This window comes from Carlito syrichta, unplaced genomic scaffold, assembly GCF_000164805.1.
Source record: "Carlito syrichta isolate Samal-C Ts95f unplaced genomic scaffold, Tarsius_syrichta-2.0.1 Scaffold301924, whole genome shotgun sequence".
NCBI classification, from domain to species: domain Eukaryota; kingdom Metazoa; phylum Chordata; class Mammalia; order Primates; family Tarsiidae; genus Carlito; species Carlito syrichta.
The window spans coordinates 294,011-316,427 of NW_007246020.1; the positions used below are offsets into that span (position 1 = coordinate 294,011).

Below are 22,417 nucleotides of genomic sequence, written 5' to 3' on the forward strand. Positions count from 1 at the left end.
AGAGAGAGAGAGAGAGAGAGAGAGAGAGAGAGAGAGAGTGTGTGTGTGTGTGTGTGTGTACGCGCGTGTTGGTAACAAGGTTTCCCAAGCCCTGAGCAGTTGTGCATTTGGAAACCTCAAAATTGCATTCTGAGGCTTTTCTTTCTGCAGACTAAAAAGGATTTGGATAAAGAGAATAAAGAAAGAGTGGAACAGCAAGTTAGACTGAGAGTGAGCATGGGGTGAAGCCGGGGCAGGGGGATGAGAAAACAAAGGCGCTAGTCCCACTTGGCATAGCTCTGGATAGGGGCCAGGGAGGTAGAGACGGCGCTGCTCACAGGAAGGATTAAGCATCGATCATCCTAGCCAATGACAGTAAAGGAACGAAAGCAAGTATAAACCCAGAAGGATAAAGCCAATGGGAGTGGAGACAACATGGATAAGAGATGTCAACACATCCTAGAGAGATGGGAAGCAGATGTAGGACTGGTAACTGACACATTAGAACACAGGAAGCTAAAGCCTTAGTGTTGTAGGGTGGACACCAGAAACAACAAGTTATTAGCTGCAGAGCCCCCCGGAAAACTCATGAACTGGAAGCAACAGGTGCCACAGAAGGCAGGGATTGGCTGTGGGGTGGGAGCCAGGGAGAGTGTGAGATCTGATTTAGGGGCATTGGACCCTCCCAGGGAGCCAGGTACATCTACATCTACCCCAGGCAGCCAGGTAGCCATCACCTGGCCCCTGTCACCCCCAGAGACATGTAGATTCTCTGGAGAAACAGAGTCTGGAAGGTCTCCAAACTTGAAAACAACAGAAGGGAGGCAAGGAACCTGGGCTATGAACTGGGAGAATTAATTCACAGCTGTCATATGGAATGGTGACCTTCCCAGCCCCTGGCCCTGCCTGGTTCCCCACTAGCAGCCAAGCCAGCCCAAAGCAGGCAGCACATGGACAGAGGCTTCTCGGGAGAACCCAAGTGGTGCCCGAGGACAGATCTAGAGGCTGACTCAGTGTCCCTCAACCAAAAGTTGGCCACCTCCATGACCAAGCCCCTCCCCCAGGTGAAGACCAAGCTGCAGGCACAGCAAGAGAGCCAAATACTCAGTTAGCACCCAAGCAAGTCAGAAGATGATGTCCAACGCTGACAAATCGAGAAATAGCAGAGCAAACATATTCAGAGATCTGGAGGTAAATATCAGAACCAAAGGAGGAGAAAGCAGTCACTCCTGGGAAACAGGATTGAGCTGTAGGGCAGAGGATGCTATTTTTTCTCTCAAGCTTTTTAGGATCATTTGACATATTAAAGTATATATGTGAACATTTTTATAAAAATAAAAATAATGAAAGTAAGTGGAGGGCAGGAGTCAGGGCTGGTGGCTGTCTAACTCAGGGAGAAATTAGAGACGCAAACATCAACACCTTCCTCTTGGGTCTTCCAGGGCATCTGAGACTTGCAGTCCTGGCTCCCAGGGGTGAGGAGGGGTGTGTTGGAGGCCGCCTCTCAGTTCTCATGCCAGTGACATGAGCACCCAGCTGGTGGCATTTCAACAGGCAGCTAAGCACCGCTGAGGGCACACAATGCTCACCTGGGCTCTGATCACGAACCCAGCGTGTGTGACAGCCTCCCCCCCCATCGGGCCATTGGGTCCCCTGCCTTGGCCACTTTCCTGGAAGCAGAGGGAACGTAGGGAGGTGGCCTCCGTGGGCTCCTCCTGTGTTAACATTTTGTGTTCTGTGATTAAACAGGATAAAGATAACTGAACCCTGGGGCAGACCCACTTACACATGGAGGCCAGGGACCTCCCCGCCACTGCCAGGACACCACCAGATACTTCATTAGGGTCCAAGGCACAGCTCATCTCGCACCTCGTCCCGGAAATGTATAAAACCTACATGATAAGTGCCTTCCAGGGAAGTCCTCGGGCAGCCAGGGCTTCCCACAAACTCTGACAGACACCCGCAAACTCCCTGACGCCAAGGGTGCTCTTTGGTTAATGAAGATACAGTTTGAACTTGCACAAGGACTTGCTCGATACATTAGGCCAATGCTGACATGGATGTAACATGACACATCGTTATGTTAATTTGAGAGCAGGTCCCCAATTCAGCAGAATGGAAAGATTACTGCATCGAAACAATTGCTGCCCCAGTTGATCATTCCTTGTATGGTCCTGAGATACAAATCCCAAATCTGAGGATAAAACTGCCCCTCCAAATGCTGGCCACCAATAGCCACCCCTCCCCCCATCCCACCCCCCCACACACATTGGAGCCATCTGAGAAACAACTACAGAAGCAACTCTGGGAGTTTTTTTTAATTGTGTTAAAATATATGTAACATACAATGTCCCATTTTAACCATTGTAAGTATATGGTTCTGCAGCCTAAGTACATTCACACTGTTGTGCAACTGTCCACTCAACGCCAAAGCCCCATTTCCCCTCCCCCAACCAGCCCCTAGAAACCACCGTTCTACATTCTGTCTCTGAATTTGACTCGTCTACACTCTAATACTGTGTGATCACACAAGCAGGATCACACAGTATATGTCTCTTTGTGTCTGGTTTCTTTCACTTAGCGTAACGTCTTCAAGCTTCATCCATATTGGAGCAGGTGTCGGAATTCTCTTCCTTTTGGCTCTGGGAATTTTTTAATCATCCAAATGGGAGTGCTATACTATTTTTGCAGTTCTATTCTGGCCACTTGAGCAGCCTCTTTTCCTTAGAAAAGTCCTGTCACTGTCTGTCCCAAGGAGCAAATGCTTTAAAGGGGCCAACAGGTCACTCCCACAGGGCCTATGGAGGAGTTGGACAAAGGCATCCCCGCTGCACAGGTCCAGCCTGGGGCCTGGTAACACTGGCTTCCCAGGCAGAGCCCTCTGCTCAGAATGGTACCACTCGGGACCCCAGGGCTCTCTAAGACAAAGATCCCCACTGACGCCAGAGTCTGGGCCCTGGTCCTTCCACCTCCTGGACAGACCTGCTGCTGTGCAAGAATCCACACTCTGCCCACCCACCCACGCTGCATTCTCCCCTGCACCCAAGCTGTTAAGAGACAAAAGAGACAGCGTGACCTTGTCCTCAGGGAACCCACCATCTCACTGGGGAGGAAAGAGTAACTCATGACAGCTGAATTGTCAAACAACTCATGATCAAGTGAACGTTCGCTAGGAAGGGAGGAGAATGCCACAGTCGGTGTGCTTGGGGAAAGCTCCCAGGAAGAGGCAGATGGGGCTGAACATGAGGTAACTCAAGGTGAGGCTAATGGCCAAAAGAAGGCCAATGCAGAAACAAGAAGATGTGTCTGGGGTGCAGTCAGCAGCCCCTCGACTCTACCTGGAGGTTGGAAGTCAAGAAAAATCAACTGGAAAGATGGATTGAGACAGAATAACAACTTTTCGTACAACATTGGAGAGCTTGCACATCAACTCTTGGGAAGTCTCTAAGGTTTTCAAGTAGAATAATGGTGTAATAAAAGGAGTGTTTCAGGAAAACCATCTGGGAGGAGGAGTTCCACCTAGAGAGGGAAGCATAGTAGGAACTGTTTTAATAATCCAAGCATGGGCTGAGCACAATGGCTCAAACCTGTAATCCCAGCACTTTGGGAGGCCGAGGCAGGTGGATTGCCTGAGCCCATAGGTTCAAGAATAGCCTGGGCAACTTGGTGAGACCTCATCTCTACAATAAATCAAAAAATTAGCTGGGCGTGGTAGTGCATACCTGTAGTTCCGGCTGAGGTGGAAGGATCGCCTGAGCCCAGCAGGTCAACGCTGGGGAGGCCGTGAGCATGCCACTGCACTCCAGCCTGGGTGATGGAGTGAGAATCCAACTCAAAAAAATTAAATAAATAACCCAAGCATGAAAGAGGTTGTGAGGACCGAGCCAGTTGAACCTCAGGGGAAAACACAAGAAAACCCAGATGTGGTTTACAGGAGAAACATTGGCAGAGTTGGCAATTCATTAGATTCTGGGGACAAAGGGACAGAGGAGCCACAGGGAGTCCACGGTGTAAGCTTTGGCATCTTTCAAAATGAGGTGGCTCCTTTGAGGACCAGGGAAGTCAGAAGACAGAAACCAGAGTCAGGAGTCAGGGAAGGAGGAAGAGGGGAGAGGGAGAGCTTGCGGTCATAATGTGGCACCTGCCTGCCAAGGAGAGAGACGAAGACTTGGGGGACAATCTACAGAGACTCGACAGACCATGGAGTCAGGGAGCTCCGGGAGGGAGAACATGGTAAGAAAAAGCAGAGGACCAGAGACTTGGTGTCCACCCACCATGGGGTCAGGGAAGGATCCAGAGCACTGAAGAAGTTATGGACCATTAGGTTGAGAAACTGGGTGAGGGTGCACGGAGTCTCACCAAGTCACCTGAGTCTTCTTGAAACTTGGGGCTATCTTCTCCCTTCCTTCCAGACCTACTCCTTCTACATGGCTGTTTTATTGCTTCTTGGCCAAAAAGTATTTAGTGTTCATTATAGGAAAATTCTATTACTAGACCCTTAGTGCTTCAGTGTTAAGATGCTAGTTATATCAATCTAATTAATTAATTAGATAATAAATCACATTTTCCAGCCTCTTTCCAATCGGTATAAACAGGATTCCTCAGAAGAAAAGGCTCTCGATTCAGTCTTGAGGTCTGTGTGTCCTCGGCTTCCGAAGGAGGTTGCACATTTCTCAGGGGAGGAGATATGCATTGTTGGATGGCTGAATTTTGCAGTTGCCTGCCCAGGTTAGACTCAGTGTCATTCCCTGCCCCTGGTGAGAGAGGCCTGCAGCTGCCCACACCGCCCATACTAGGGGCTGAGTCCAGTTTCAGGGAGCAGCACAGGAAGCTCACTTGGATGGCACACACTCACTGACAAGAGAGTCTTTGCCTGGTGCCTGGGTGATGACAGGAGTAGAGAGAGCTGTGTATTGATCTCCTTTCAAATCTCCACACTTACTCTGGGCAGGGGAGTCATGGCATAAAAGAAAAAGATGGGCTTTGCAGTGAAATCATCCTGGGTTCAAATCCAGCTCTAATATGGACTCTCTGTGCAGCCCCAGGAGGTCTGGCACCGTTGGTGCCTGGCAGGGCTGTCACAGGATTTGTTTGTTTCTTTGTTTGCTTTGAGTCAGAGTCTCACTCTGTCATCCAGGCTGCAGTGCAGTGGCACGTTCACGGCCACCACAGCCTCGACCTGCTAGGCTCAGGTGATCCTTCTGACTCAGCCTTCCAAGTAGCTGGAACTACAGGCGCATACTACCACACTCAGCTAATTTTTATTATTTATTGTACAGGCAAGGTCTTGCCATGTTGCCCAGGTTGGTCTTGAATCTGTGGGCTCAGGCAATCCTCTCGCCTCTGCCTCTCAAAGTGTTAGAATCACAGGTGTGAGCCACTGCACCTGGGTCTGTTGTAGGATTTAAAAGCACAGTGCCCAGCCAAAGGGCTTAAGGGCAGAGCACAGAAACAATCAGCCAACCCTGGGGCTGTATATACAAGAAAAAATAAAGAGGAGAAAACCCAGGTCTCTTCTTTTATAGCACCCAGACTCACCCTTTCTACCATGCTTTTATTCATCTCATGAATATTTATTGAGGGCCTATAATATTTCCACTGTGTTCTGGGCAATGGAGTACCTGTGAACAAGCACTGCTGAAAATCCCTCTCCTCTTGATACTTTTTCTGCGGGGGGTCAGATAGTGAGTACATATATTAAACAAAGAAACAAGGAAAGGCCTAGTGTGTCGGAAGGCAGTGGACGCTTCTAGAGAAACAGAAAACAAGAGAAAAGAGGGCCTGGGGCAGGGGGATATGACTTCAAATCATGTGATCAGGAAGGACATCACAGAGAAAGGGACATGCAGCCAGAGCCTGAAGGAGGGGCCGGAAGAACATTCTAGACAGAGGGAGGACACTCTTCATTCCAAGATTCTAAATTCCCCTGGCGAGGTAGAGCTTGTGATGTTCCCTCAGATCTCCAAGTGGTATTATTCTAATGCTGAGCACACAGCCCAAATAAAGACATCCTGAAGGGTGACTGTTCACACGGGAGCTCCCAGCTGCTGACGGTACAATACGGGTATTTCAGCGTTCAGCAATCAGCCCAGCACGGCCCCCAAGGCCCCCAGCCCTGGGCACATCCTCCTAGCACACCTCATTATTAAACAGGTGAGCCGGGCTCCTGGGGCCTTCTCTGTAATTAGGGCAGTGTCTGAGCATGGGCTATATTTATAACCCCCAGCCATCAGCAAGCCACGGAGACATACCGTGGGTCCCGCTACAGCCCCTGCACCAACATCTATATGTGAACTGATTACAACAATTAATTTAATAGGGATTCCTCCACACAAACAATGTATCATTTTATTAGGAAACTCTATAAATGTCAGTGGTGCAATTCATTTTTATTAATTTTCTAAAATGAAATTAGCAGTGGCGGCGGTGGTGGCAAACAGAAGCGGTTTGCCTTCTCATTCAGCAGAGTATTGGTGTCATTAATTCCTTAATACCAGGAGGCCGGTTTGTATGAACTCAGCAGTTAACTGCACCAATTAATTTCAATACTAGGGATGGGGGAAGGGGGTGGGGGATCCAAATTCAACTCAACAACTAATTTAGGAAGGTCCTTGAACAACCACTGCAAGTTCTCCTTCTCTTGGGACAAGCAGCTTTCAAGTGTAAACACGGACTGGATATTATAATACTCATAGGAAACTTTCTGTCTTTACCCTGTGCCTCTGGGAAAGAAATTTGTCCTTCCAAAGCCTGGAGAAATTCTGCAGAAGTCAAAGCCTCCAGCAGGCTGAAGGACCTCGCCACAGATGAGAGGGACAGTGACACACATGTCCACACAGACTCCCGTGTGTGAAACAGAATCAAACATGATCATACTTGGCCCTCATTACAACCCAATGAGGATGGGAGCAGCATCAACTCCATTTTCCACATGGAAAAGAAAAATCAGAGCTTATAAAGGAGCTAAGGTGACCTTCTTGGGGTCACAAAGTCACTGAGTGACAGAGCCAGGGCTTGAATCCAGATTTGTCCATATCTGACACCCGCTTTCTTTCCTGTGCCAGGTACAGTCCCTGTACCTCGGGGTGGGACTTCTTGGCTCTATTTATACTCTAAAAAGTCAAGTGACATTTTGACATTTATTTGACCCTCAGTGACATTCCCTTCTCAATTGAAGCCCAGTTTCCAAAAGCCAAAACATGAGGTAAAAACCCCACGTTGAAATGTTTGTCAGTTCTGCCACTGAAGGGCGGCCGCAGCACAGCATGCTCGGCCCGTCTGGAATGAGACATCTGGCCCGGGACGACTTCCAGAGACTCCCCCTCTCTGGCTAAAGAGAAGCTCTTCTCCAACCACTTAGCTTCAAGAAGTGTTTCCCCGAGCAGTGAAGGGCGCACAGAGAGGCTGGCGGCTGCTCGAGATGAAAGCCACCCTCGGGAGATAGTGCAGAGGCAGGAATCAGACAGGGCCCCTCCTCCCCGGAAACCTGGACAGTGGTTGTCAGAGGGCAGACCCAGACCAGCCACATCCCATCACCTGAGAACTTGTTGGAAACCACACATCAGAGGTCCCCCGCACCAGACCTGCTGAGCTAGAACCTCTGGGGGGTGGGGCTCAGGGCTATGTGTTTTAAGGAGCCCCTGGCAAAATCTGATGCCTGCTCAAGTTTGAGAATGATGTCCTTGAAGACTCCCTAGAAGAAAGAAGAGATACACAAGCCAGGCTTGCCAGTTTGTGACGTGGCCATACTCGCCAAACGGGAGACTGGAGCACGGGTCACTCTCTCCTGCCCACACCTGCCCCGTAACCAAATAATAGCTTCCCTCTCCTGCTCACACCTCACCCCTCATTCACTAATAAGTAGACTGTATCCCCATTCACTCTCTACGATTCACAACTGGCCCCTACTTACAAAATAGTAGACTGTATCACCCTTACTTTCTTTTTTTTTTTTTAAGTTGGAGTCTCACTCTGTCACCCAGACTGGAGTACAATGGCTGCTCCCAGCCACCGCAGCCTCCACCTGCTGGGCTCCAGCGATCCTTCCACCTCAGCCTTCCAAGTAGCAACTATGCCCGGCTAATTTTTGATTTATTGTAGAGATGAGGGCTCACCAAGTTGCCCAAGCGGGTCTCGAACCCGCGGGCTCAGGCAATCTACTCACCTCAGACTCCCAAGGCGCAGGATTACAGGCTGAGCCACTGAGCCTGGCCACCCTTACTTTCTACTGACCATACCTGCTTCCCTACTCAGAAAATAGATTCTATCTCCATTCACTCTCCACTGCCCACACCTGCCCCCATTAACCAAATAGTAGATCGTACACTGATTCACTCGTAGTTCCCCTCTTCTGCCCCCTACTCACCAAACAGTGGATTGTGTCCCCTTCTCTATCTTCTGTCCACACCGCCCCTACTCACCATTTGCACTCGAATGACCACAACTGCCCTCCTACTCACCAAATTGTAGATTGTATCAGCATTCACTTTAGCGAGCACACCTGCCCCTTACTCACCAAATAGTAGACTACATCGCCATTCACGCGCGGCTGTCCACACTTGAGACTACTCACCAAGTAGTAAATTGAATCCCCATTCACTCTTTACTGACCATACCTGCCCCACTCACCAAATAATAGATTCTATCTTCATTCACACTCTACTGTCCACACCTGGGGCCACTCAACTAGTAGATTGAATCCCTGTTCACTTTTTACTGCCCCTACTCACACACTAGTAGATTGAATTCCCATCTCATTCACTCTCTGTTACCCACACCTGTTCCCTACTCACCAAAGAGTAGATTTTATCCTCATTCACCCTCCACTGTCCACACCTGCCCCCCCACTTAACAATGCTTAATGATGTCCCGATTCATGCTCTCCTGCCTACACCACCCCCACTGTGTGGAAGGATGTCCTTCCCAGCCCTATTCTTATTGGGTTTGGCCATGGTACTTGCTTAGGCCAATCTATTTGTCAAGCAGGCATCTCACCTGATGACACTGAACAGGGGTTTTAACTGCACCTGCAGTATTGCCTTGGCTTTTAAGCACCTTCCCTCCCATGAGAAACATATCTCAGACAGAGGTGGGTTCCTTAGCCTAGGTCCTAAAACAAAAAGATTAATGGAGCAGTCCTGACCCCAGCCCAAACCCATAGCCAACCCGCAAGTTCATGAGCAGGAAGCAAAAGTTCATTGTTTAAAGTCACTGAGTTTGGCGGTTGTTTCTTACTTAGCATTACCACAGCAAAAGCCGACTGATAGAAACTATTTGATCTTCCAGAAAAGAAAGCATGGCCCCAGGAGGCTGAGGAGTTGAGGAAGTCCTTCAGAGGGATTCTCCAGGTGTCTGTCTGAAAGGTAAAAGAATTGAAGCCACCTGGCGGATGGGATGCTCAACAACCTCCGCTCCTCAATATCCTCTAACTACCTCCAAAATGGAAAACGTTGCCCTCCTGTAAAGGAGGCTACACAGTAAAAACCTGAGCCTTATGAAGTGGTATTTTTAAATAACTTGTAGAATGAATAAGAATTCTCAAAGATGAGACCCTCTTTCCTTCACTGCCCAGAAAGCTTGAACCAGTTAAGCAGATGGCCAGGGGCACAGAGGTCACACCCAACCCCTTCCAGTCCCAGTTAATAAACCCAGGGACTTCGGAGTTTCTGTCCAAAGCAAAACAGACTGGTCATTCCACCTCTTAAATTCAAGCCCGCAAGCCAGTCATCCTTTGAGCCACTCTCCAGCTGACACCCCTCCCCATAACACACACCTGGCCTTGTCACAACTAATAGAAGAGTTGTGACAATTGGCAGACTGGCCACATGTTTCCGAAGCTCTATAATGCAACACACCAAAAACAAAGAACTAGAGTTGGGGAGGAGAGAAGAGGCCATCTCTAACATCAGCCCTAAATCCCACAGCACCATTCTTCACGAGGTGATCACATCCCTTGTGCTGGAAGAACACAGGCCGGCTGTATTTTCACCAATTCCCTCTGTTCCCAAGTGGTGAGAGAAGTTAAGTGTTTGTGGCAGTCAGCAAGTTCAAGGACATTTACTGCATAACAAACTGCTAACTTAGCCACTGCTTCCGATTTGGGGGATCTCCTCACCACCAACCAAGAATACCTTTTCAGTTTGTAAGACATGTTGAGATAAAAGGGGCAGTTAAGCTAGTTTCTGTTTTTTAAAAGCACATTTCTGGAGAACACTAGTGGCAGGTGAGCCCTTTCCCTAAATAAACTTCCCCTGACGTTTCTGCCTGTTAAGACTTCCAAAGACCCCGCTGAAGGATCCAGCCATTAGGTTCAAGGCTCCAACCGGCGTGGCAGCAGCTGCACTGTTTTTAATCTGTCTGATTACATTCACTCCCACAGTCTTATGTCAATGAATGAGACCTCCATGTCAAAAGCCATCAAGCTCAACACGGCATTTTCAACTTGTTGCCCACAAATCGACCGGCCAAATCAGGCAATCAATGAAAATCAATCCATTTACTGTACATATTTGAAAAACTGCAAGATCTGGGACATTACCTTGTCTTAGGGGAGGTGGTTAGCCATTCTTCGTGTTTCTCAAATGTTATTAAATAAGCTGCAATTTCCTGAAACAGAAGAATAAAGAGATAATAGCAACAATTAGCTCACGTTGGATCCTGAGAGGCAAGAAAGTTTTTGTTTCCCAGCTGCTGTTTTCCTTTGCGAGGCTGGAACTCCATCTCTGCTAAAAAACACTCCACTTAGACTCTGCTTCTATTTTGATTTTTTTAAGTCCTTTCCATTCAACCTGCCGTACAATAATAATCAAAGCACCGGGTCTTAAAAGACGAGTCGGTGGCAAGGATGAAAATATTTCTCTGTGGGAGGAAAACATCAGACACCATTTCAGATTCTAAATGTCATTAATTTGAAGGAGCGAAAAACACACACCAACAACAGGTCTCCACTTAGGCAAGGTCATAATTGGAAAGTTTAGTCTGTTTCTTTCTGAAGCTGGACGAATCTTTCATCTTTGTCACAAGAGATATCGCATTCTCTCAGCTTGATTCCCAACCCCCTGAGCCAAATCACACAAAGATGAAAAAGAAAAGAAAAGATACAGCCACATTCCAGCGAGAAAGAGAGAGAGAGAAATAAGTTAACCTCTCCCACTACTGATCACTTAATCTAGTGAGCAGAGCTTCAGAAATAAGAGCGGTGTCAGCAGAGTTTAAGGCAGAGATGAGGAGAAGTGGGCACCTGAAGGTAAATTAAATATTTATAAACACAACAACATCACTGCAGATAGAATTACTGATTTATTAATAATTTCCATAAAAAGCCAGTGGGTGACATCAACATAAGTCATTGCTCCAGCTCTGAGGCATGACATGGCCCATTACTCCCAGCCCCAAACAGATCTGCTAACATGAAATTGGCAGGGATTAGAAGTTAAATTAAGGTTGGACTCATACACGTTTCTCTTGATCTTGGTGATGATACAACACGGAGCTGCTGCCCTTGACTATCAGGAAAACACAGAGGGGAGACCTCCGTCTCAGCTCTCCCTGCAGCCAGGGCTCCTAGGGGCTTCTCGGAACAGAGCAGGCCATCTGCCTGGAGGTGGACAGCCTCTTCTAGGCTCAGGCATGATGGAGTTGACACCTGTGACCAGAGACGCTCAACTTGGCCTTGAGGAGAAGGAAGAGACTACCACTCATGCCAGGTAAGCAGAGCAGGTGAGAGCAGATAAGTCCCACCGATGCCATGTGGCAGGAAGACCACAGGCCAGGTGGCAATCAAGGTCTCACATATCATGGGAGCTGGCCACTACCACGAGGTAGCCAGTGCCTGGGAACCAAGAGCCCAAGCCACCTCTATCCGGAAGCTGGATCTTACAGAGAACCCGGGAAGCAGAAACCTACGACAGAAACAGAGTTGCTTTGTTGTGCGAGTTCCTAGCATGGACTGCAGCCGAAGAAATCATAACATAAGCAGTTGATGAACCAGTGCATTGTTCTCTCGTTCCTCATTCACATTTTATTTCCTCTCCTTAGAAAAATTATTCCCCAAGGTCTCCCTGTAGACAAAGATCACCTCCTTCGGCCAGCACCACCTAACCATTCATGACAGCGTCAGCTGCCCTCCTATGGGTTGCCGTGGCACCTTCCTTCAATTCGTAGGATTTAGCACTCTGCATCCTAATTACTTGTTTACTTGGATAACATCCCCCACTGGACCATGAGCAACAGTAAGGAATATGTCATCACTGATGTATCCCCAGGACTTAACAGTGTCCTGGGGCACATAGGAAGCACCTGATAAATGTTTGTTATACAGGTGGCTGGATGACTGGGTGCGTGAGTGGGTGGATGGATGGGTGGGTGGATGGATGGGTGGGAGGAAAGGAGGAAGAAATAGGCATTGCAGAAACAAATATGCATCATAAGTGAGTGAGTATGTTTCTATGTGTCTATTAATAAAGACAGTTGATACAAGAGCTTAAAAGCAGCAAAATGCAGCAGTTCCTGGATAAGCCTTTGCCAGTTATTTAATTACTTCTATGTCACTTTAGGAAGACACCATAGTATCACAGTTAAAAGTACATGCATTAGAAGCAAGCAGACCTGGCTTGGGTACCAGCTCTGCTTCTTACTAGCTGTCTCATCTTGAGCACATTATTTAGCCTGTCTAGACCCATTTCCTATGAAACTGGGGTAGCATCACCTCATGGGGCAGGTAGAAGGAACACTAATTCTAAATAACTGCCTGACAGATAGCATGCCCCGAAGCAATAACTGCCATTATTAACATGCCAGGGTCTGTATGGTGTGAACCACCTGGCTAAGGGCCCCTGATGAGGCAGCAGGTGCCAACATGGTCCAGGTCAGAAGCTGTACCACTGCAGGATTTACCACCATCGGTCCCCCTCTGCCGCCCCCCACCGCATGCCCACACTCACAGACATGGAAGGGTAACCTTGGAGGGACCGTTCAGAGTTGTTGGTTTGTCCTTCCATTTATCTGTCGGTTCCCATTCGGTTTCACAAAACACTGAAAGCATACAGTGACCAGAGCCAGTAAGTGGGTACACTAAGCCACTTGTGTGAATAAGCTCATCTGCCTGGATTTCAGGAGATTTGGTATCCAGGGGAATACACTATGCCAGCTGGAACCCCTAGATCCATGCAGCTGCCAGGATCATGCTACACATTATGTGACCCTGACTGGCTCAGAGAATGGGGAACACGGGGCACTCCAGCCACCTCTGGATTTATGATTCTGTTCCAAAGACCTAGATACCCAAAGATGACCTTCATGACTATCCTTCAGCCAACTCAGCAGAGCTTCCTGCTGTTACTGTCCTCCGAAGAGAAAAACTCCCTGGCCAGTGACTGCATTCAATATTTACTCCACAAATACTTACTGAGCAACTACTGTGTGCCAGGCAGAGAACAAGGCCACCATAAAGCCTGCTGTTGAAGAGCTCACAGTCAAGCAGTGGAGAGGGACAAATCAACACAATAGGGAGTGTAAGTGCTGTTACAGGGAAAACCATGCAGTCAACTCCAGCCAAACTCTGGGGGTCACCTCATGTCTAAGAGCTGCTGTATAAAAAGCACAGAGGCCCCAGGAAATCTCTCTGATTTATGAACTACTTGAAAGCACTGGCCACCCCCTCCGCCACTCCCTCTCCCCAAGGTAAATCTAGCTCCTCCCAACCCATGCCACCTCCCACAGTGCCCCTTGGCAGAGTACCTGTCCCACTGAAGAGCAGCCTTTCTGAGAAATGGAAGCTAAATGTCTAGACCCAGGCTCCCATCTCTGTCATGCTCAGGTTGGCTGGGCCCCAAAGCTGGACTCACCCACCAGGGACTGTCCTCATGCTGCTAACTGGTCCCCAGCTGGATTGGGCATGTGTGGGTCACCTGTCTAAAGCCAGGTCTGAGCTACCCAGACTTCCAGGTCACTGCCCTGCCCAGGCCCTGGCCCACTTCCTCACCAGATGGGCCAACCATGGGTATACCCGCCTTCCAAATCTCAGGCACTGGCTGGAGAGAACACTAAAGAACCAAAAATCCCACACAGAATATTAGGTGCTCAATGGTGCAAAGCAACATAAGAACCATCAAAATTCAGATTGATTCTGGAGGGAAGAAAAGCTTCATCATCAATGTCACCGCTGCCATCAATGTCACCCATGCTGACATTGCTGGAGTGTTGTCCCGGGCCAGGTACTGCTCAAGGACTTTATGTGGGATAATCTCATTTAATCTTTACAACAAACTATGAAGGTGGAACCATGCCCAATTTGTAGGTGGGGAAGCTGAGGTCATATGGTCAGTGAATCCAAACCCGTGCAGAATGACTCCAGAGCCCCCAGCCTGTGCCACTGTTCTAAATGTCTTAAAGAACAGTCAAGATGCACATGGCAGGAGAAGAAAAAAGACTTGTGTGGAGAGCTGGGTTTTCTCCAGCCCAAGCTGGCAGCTTCCTGCTCCCCACTGACCCAGTGTCACCTCCCGGCCCCACCTCCCTTTAGTGGACTGGGAGGAGTCCAGACTGAGCCTCCTTTATGGATTCTCTCCTTCCAGCAGGATCAAGCTTGTTTCTACCCCCAAAACTCTCATCCAATTCACGAGATCATCTACTTCCATGATAGGCAAAATTCCTTGTCTCCATGAAATGTCTCCCTTTGCTTTAAAACATCCTCCAAGGCAGATAAAAACCACAGACAGAAAAAGAGGTGCTCTCACTGAAGAGGGGAAAGTGTTGTGAAAAGAAGGATTTTTAGCCCGAATGTCTGGCCTTCCCCCTCTCCACAAACCTCGGATCTCTAAGGAAGGCAAAGGAAAATATAGAACTGGTCTATCTCGTTTGTGCAGGTGAGGATACTGAGGTATAGAGAAGAAAGACTTATCCGAGGTTGGCACATGTGCTGAGCCAGGCCAGGACCCAGGACTCCTGACACCCGGTGCAACGTGTTCTTTCCCTACTCACTGGCTGCCCTCAAGCTCAAGTCTGGCTCACGAGATTCACGGGACGCTCGAGTAAGAAGAGAGCATGCCCCAAAGAAGTGAGAACAGGCAGGACAGGGACATAAATACAAATGTGCACAGCAGCATCACTCACAGCAACCAAAAGGTAGAGGCGTCCTGTGTCCATGGACAAAGAAACAAAATGCAGCATCTATGTACAGTGGACTGTCATTTAACCACAAAAAGGAATGAGGTGCTGACACATGCTACAACATGGATGGACCTGGAAAATGTCACACTAAGTGAAAGAAGCCAGACGCCGAGGGCCACGTGACATGGGATGCTATCTCTATGACATGTCTACAGCAGGCAAATCCATGGAGACAAAATACAGGTCATGGCTGCCAAAGGCTAGGGGAAGCAGGGGCTGCAGAGTGACCGCTAATGGTATAAGGCTTCCTTCTGGGGTAATAGAAATGTCTGGAACTAGATGGTTGCACACAGTGTGAATGTAATCACTGTCATTGATGGTAAATTTTATGGTATGTGTATTTTACCATAATAAAAATAAAAAGGAAGAGGAGAGAGAGAAGGGGAAGGGGAAGAAGGAGGAGAAAGAGAAGTAGAGAAGCAGAAAGGGAAGGAGGAAGAGGAAGAGAAGCAGAAGGGGAGGGGAAAGGAGAAGGAGAGAGAGCATAGAAGCCGGCCAGGTGTGGCCCTGGAGCGAAGGAAAGGCCAGCCCTCCCGCCCACCCACAGACCCTGAACCCCAAGGTCCACACGCATGCCTGCCAGCCTCCCCAGCTCCCTGGCTCCCTGGGCTTCTTTCTCTTCCTGGATCCTAAAGACTGCATCAATGCTGAGAAGGATGACTCGACTGTCAAAATGAAGAAAGTCACTGCAGGTTCCAAAGCAAAGACTGTCCAGCTTGCAGATTTTAAATGTTTAGTTTGTCCTCTGGACGTTCAAATAGAAAAACTACCGCCAAGGTACGACGTCTGCGTGTGGCAGGGGCTCAGGAGAGCAAGCTGGCAGGATCCCACGGGTCCCTCTGTACCTGCCCAGCATCGAGTCGGTGCCTGCAGACCAGGGAGGCAGGGGGGCCCTTCCCCAAGGCCTGACTAAGCCACATCAGGAAGGGCGAGGTGGGCAGGACTGGGGGACCACCGAGCTGTGCTTGGGGTCACTGCCCGGTCACACACCATGCTGTCAGGCATCTGTCTCCACGACCCAGAGGCATGTGGATTGCCCACCGTGTAGTCACCGGCTCTGCCCCAAGTTGATGGGCTCTGATGGAGGACAGCAAAGCCAACTGGGGGCCAGCCAAGGTCAAGCAAGGCAGAGGCCACCCCAGTTGGACAGGTAGATGAGCACACATCGCTGTGCCAGCCTGCCTCTTCCTGTCCTTCCCAACTCTGCCCACAAAGCCCGTCAGGCCCTATTCATAGCTCAGCCCCTCTGGGAAATCTCCCCTGCTGTCTCCGTCCTCAGTGAACTGTAGCTTTTGGAACCTCTCAGCCATGGCTGCACCCCTCCTGGACTCCTGGCACATGGTGCTTTTTGTTGCTAGGTCTGTGTGGGTGGTAGTTCTTCCTGGTTTTACAGGATCTGGGGAGGGTCTAAGTGTCGGTCTCTATGTCACTGTGGAGCCCCGCATGGTTCCTGGTGACACAACAGAGAGTTGAATGAAAGAATGCAAAGTTCTCTTCTAAGGCATGTCGTCATAGGAGGCCACGTCTGAGCCGCCCCTTTGATGCAGAGGGGGCAGGGCGCATGGGAGGGAGGCTGGGCGTGCACAGATGAAGGTGCCGTTGCCATCAAGGCTGGGTGTCCTAGGTGCGAGGTTCCACAGAAATGTTCTAAGTATTCCCCACTCAGAAAGGACGGGCTTGGCCAACCGGTGAGTGTTAGAGATGCGCCGTTCAATAAAAACAGAACTTGTTTAATTTTTTATTTTAAAGATGTGGGGTACAATTCAGGATTAGGTATACAAGTGGTCATCGTACAGGTAAAGTTTGGGCCTAGCTTTAGTTCCCACTTTGCCTAGTTTGAGATCAAGTACCCTTACTGATGTTGTGACCCACCCCCCATCCCCACCCTGGTGGTATCCCTCTAATGCCAATCCCTTTCTTAAAGTATTATGGAAATTGTTCAGGGTCCACTTCTGAGTGAGAACATGTGATACCCTGTTCTTTGTTTCTGTGATAGATCACTGAGTATGATAGACTCTAAATCCATCCAAGTTGCTGTGAAGTCCATGTTTGTCCTTCTTTATGGCTGTGTAGTATTCCATCATGTATATGTACCATAATTTTTTAAACCCAGTTCAGTTTCGATGGGCAGCATGGCTGGTTCCACGTTTTTGCTATTGTGAATAGCGCTGCAATAAATATGCGTGGGCAGTATCTATTTTGTAGAATGATTTGAGTTCCTCCAGATATATTCCCAGTAGGGGGATTGCTGTGTCGTATGAGAAACATAACTTTTTTTTTTTAAGTTGTAAATTTTTTTTTTTAAAGAAAGGGAACTTGAGCCACAAATGCAAGTCACGTGTCATTCTAAAATTGCTAGATGCGATTAATATTTTTAAATGGTTAAAAAGAAATAAAGGAAATTGACTTTAACTATATTTTGTATTTTATCCCAATATGTCCAATATTATGACTTCACTAATTTTTTTTTTTAGTCAGGGTCTCACTCTGTCACCCAGGCTACAGTGCAGTGGGCTGATCACGGCTCACCAGTCTTAACTTCCTGGGCTCAAGATCCTTCCACCTCAGCCTCCAGAGTAGCTGGGACTATAGGCGTGCGCCACCATACCCGGCTAATTTTTTGATTTTTTTTTTTTTAGAAACAAAGTCTCACCATGTCACCTAGGCTGGTCTCGGACTCTTGAGCTCAAGCAATCCTCCTGCCTTCGCCTTCCAAAGCACTGTTGCGCCAGGCATTAGCCACTGCACCCAGCCTGATTTCACTAATTTTTAAAAAGTAGACATGAGCCATCACATACTCCCTTCCTACTAAGTAAGTATTCTAAGCCAGCTCCTCTCAGTTTGGCCCAGCCACATCTCAAGAGCTGGAGGCTACTTGTGACTGCCGTATTGGACAGTCAGTTCCAGACGGAGATGCTACAGGACCCTGCAAACACATGTGCCTTCTGAAGCCAAAGGCAGCTCCCCCACTGCACCCTCTGCATCCCAGGGCTTCCCCAGGCATGAAGGAAGCTGCTCCCACAGCACGTGCTTCCATGAGACCAGGGCTGTCTGTCCCATTATCCCCCTCCAGGGGTGAGGAGCCATGACACCCTCCGGCATGCGGGTAGGCTCCCATCTGTGCATGGTGGGCTACATGACTCTCAGAGGGGTGGGATTCCCCTGGACTTCTCAACCCAAGCTCTGCTGCTTCCATTCCCAGAAGGAGCTACCAGGTGCAGGTTGTACTAATCCAGCCCAGGGAAGTCGGCGTTTCCTCCCACAACTTCTCCCAGAACAGCCCTCAGAAAAAGGACAGGAGTCCCTCCCAGATCTCCCAGATGGTCCATACTCAATCTGTCTTTAAGACACGGGTTCAATGTCAGGGAGAGAGAAAGGTCTTTGGTGGTCAATTTTTTTACAAATAACAAAGACAAGCCTGGGAAGCTTGGCAAGACCTCGTCTCTACAATAAATAAATTTTTAAAATTAGCTGGGCGTGGTAGTGTCCACCTGTAGTTCCAGCTACTTAGCAGGCTGAGGCGGCAGGATCTCCAGAGCCCAGCAGGTCGACTGTGAGGTGGCTGTGAGTGTGCCACTGCACTCCAGCCTGGGCAACAAAGTGAGACTCCAACTCAAAAATAAAATAAAAGAACAAAGATATATATAATAGATATAGATGTTATATATTATATAAGTATAACCACATTTATATGTGTGTTTTGTTCTTTAGTCTCCTGAGTCCAAGTAATAAAAATATCTCTACAGTCTATACCATCTCAGATATATTTTGCACACAAAAACATGGATTTCCAACAAAATAATTTTTTAAAGTTTGGTTTTTATGAGAGTTCTGCACGAGGGTTTCATCTGTAAGGGACCAAAACTGAGGGGGGGGGGGAAAGCAAAAAAAAAAAAAAAAAAGCCAAGGCTCCCCTAGCAGCTGGCCCCAGCATCTGCTAGAGCCACAAAATGCAATTATATTACTCCCAAACGAGAAGTAAAAATATCTTGTTTCCAATACTCCTGGTTTTAAGACTCATGCTTACTGTCCTCTGGGTATTTCAATGGTGCCAGATCTCTGTGTTATGTACTTTATTAGGGATGTGTGGATGTCATATTAATGACTTCTAACCAACATGTTTACAGTGAAAGCAAATTTTCCCAGAATCCACCACTCACTGCACGTTACAAAAACAATTGGCCTTGATTTAAATAAATAAATAGCCATGCCCTAACTCCCCCACCCCCACCCCAGTAGCATTTCTTACCTGCTCTCTCCAGGGTACCCATGCATAGAGCTGGCAGGCCTCCTCCATTATAAATATGCTAACCCTGGGTCTAATAGCACAAGGCTCCTGTCTAAATATTCCAGTCCCTGTCCACTGATGCATTTCCTAGCACCCAGCCAGCCAAGCCAACACTCTGCACATGATGCTCTGGGTCTCTACCCACAGGTCAAAACCAACATCCAAGATCATGCTTACAAAATGACCAGCTCTTGTCTTCAACAGTGAGCACAGAGAATAATGGTGCAAATATTTGCGTTTGTGTAGGGTGGAAAATAGCTCTACTCTGACAATTTATGAGAGTGGAAGCGGTCAAGCTCTCAGAGATCGAAGAGTGTCTGGAAGACTTTCTACAAAGCGGTAATTAGCAATTCACAGCCCGGACTTCTGAAATCAAGCCTGGCCCTGCTGGCTGGTGGTCTGCTCTTTAGACAAGGTAAAGCCTTCTATGACCAGCAACGTACCCATCGGTGGAGAAACATTCAGAGACAGACGCAAAGAGGCAATCCGCCTGACCTTTTGGCCATTTAGCTGCTCATTGATTCAGTCATTATTGAGCACCTACAATATGCCAGGCACTGTGCGAAGCCCTAACGACACAAAGACATAGACTTATGAGTCACGGTCCTCGGAAATGCAGCTGGGGAGACAGAGAGGGTTGCAGGACCTGAGGCTATTGTGTCAAGGGCAAAAGAGATGATGAGAGTCAAATTATCAGCACAGACGATGCATTCATGCTGAGAAGAGAAGGAAAGGTTGCGCCAAAAAGCTAACATTTCAATTGGGTCTTGAAGAGTGAATAGGAGGTTGCCAGGCAGACAAGGAGTAAAAGCACTGGGGAAAGGGAACAGCATGAGCTGAAGCAGGAAGTTAGGAACAGCAAATGTGCTCTAGAAACTCCAGATAATGTGAGATAGCTAGAGACAGCAGGACATGAAGAGGAAGGGTAGAACCCAGAGCTGGAAGGCTGGGAGACAACAAACCATGGAGGGATTAGAAAGCCAGGCAAGTGGGGTCTCATCCCCAACAACTAGGGGAGACACACAAAGGACTGTGCTTTAGAGAACTCACTCCGATGGTGGTGAAGCGGTAGCGGCCATGGATCAGAGGCTAGGATCACAGCCCAGAAAGAGGCATTGCAATCCTGCACCTGGGCCGTGCGAGTGGGGGACAAGGAACAGAGCTGGGTGTTTTCAAAAGCTAAATTAGATGGGCCTTGAAAACCAACTGGCGGGAGACAAGGAGGAACAGGGAGGCAATGAGGACCTCTCCGAAGCAAAGGCCGCAGACTGGAGGCCCAGGGACTGAATCCACGCAGAAATGTACTTGCTGGCTCCACATGATATTTTTTTCCACTTGGTTTATTTGCCAACATGTAAAGATCTGGAGACAGGGATTTCTAACTTCTCTCAAAAAAGGTCTGGCAACTCTGGGCCCACATTCGTGCCAAGCATTTGCTGAAGAGTTGCTGCCATGTGGACAGGCCTGGGCTCTCAGGTGACTGCCCTCTCCACCCGCTAGCTGTCTTCACTGAAAACACCTGACTGGACTTGTAGGCACTTGACTCTGGGGCTTCTACTTCGATATTTATGGCATTGGGAACTGGTGGATTGTAAGATCATGGACCAATGTAGATGATCCAGGGAGAAACACACTTTAGAACAGTAGATTGTAGAAGAGTGCAGTGTTAGCCAGAATACCCATTGCCCCTTGGTACAATGACATTTGCTGTTAAGCGAGACCCAAGATTGCTCCAATTTCTATTTCAATATTGTTCCAGCTGCCCATGTAGTATTATTAATATTTTTTTGAGTTGGAGTCTCTCTCTGTCACCCAGGCGGGAGCGCAGTGGCACATTCACGGCCAACCCAGCGTCGAACTGCTGGGCTCCGATGATCCTTCGGCCTCAGCCTTCCAAATAGCCAGAACTATAGGCACGTGCTACCACACCTGGCTAATTTTTGATTTATTGTAGAGATGAGGTCTTGCCAAGTGGCCTGGGCTGTGGGCTCAGGCAATTCACTCGCCTTGGCCTCCCAAAGTGCTGGGATTACAGGCTGAGCCACGGAGCCCAGCCTGTCCATGTATTATTATCTCATCCTTCTTTGTCCTGCTTTGTGATACTGAAGCTGGACCCTGTAAACATTTCTCCTTTGCCAGCTTAGCAAAGCACTAAGCTTTGTCAACAGAGAGCAATGAAGTGAACCTGCAAGATAATAGTGGTAACAAGACAAAACTCTTCTGGTTTCTGAGCTTTATCATTATTACCATCATCATTCTCATCATCATCGCTGTTATCCAGAGCAGGAGCCCAGTGGCCATGCAGATGAGCTCCAGCCATGCCCGCAGGACACCCTCCCTCCCTCGCAGGCTGCTGTAGACCAGCTCTGTTCCAGTCAGTGTCCTCAAGCAACAAGGAGCCACTTCAGACCAATGCCAGCTCAGGCCCCTTGGCAGGCAGCGTGTTCCTTTGGCAGTCATACACTTTTTGAAGAGGTGTGAATTTCAGCCAGTATGGGGGAGTGGCAAGAGATAGGGTCTTCTAGTCGTTAGTTTATCAGTCAGGATCAGGATTTATTGTCAGGATTTATTGTCTACTCTTTCTCAGCCTAGAGATAGTAGCTGCTGCTTGGCATCTGATACTTTGGGACGCCTTAGAATGCTCTTCTATCCCTATTAGTAGTCAGTCACCTTCTACTACTTAGTAATCATTTTATATTATCATTTTTCTGTTCAAATAACCAAATACGACCTCTGTCCCCTGTCTAGATCCTGACTGATACAAGAAGCATCTACAGTCCAGAGGATATTTACAATTTCATGGACATGTCATTCTAGAAGATATAATAAAAAAGCATAGGGGGAATCAAAAAATACCTAAAGTAGAAGCAGAATATATTTGAGGAAAATATCCAAATTACCCCAGTGAGGTCTTTATATAAACTTCCTAGATGCCAGCCAAATAGTAGTTTGAAAGTCATTGGAGGAATGTGAGTCCTACAC

General features: G+C 48.2%; 1 pseudogene; it reads right to left on the minus strand.

Annotated features, from left to right (window-relative positions):
• Positions 1 to 22,417, minus strand: part of LOC103257981 — a 444,400-nt pseudogene that overhangs the window by 163,099 nt on the left and 258,884 nt on the right.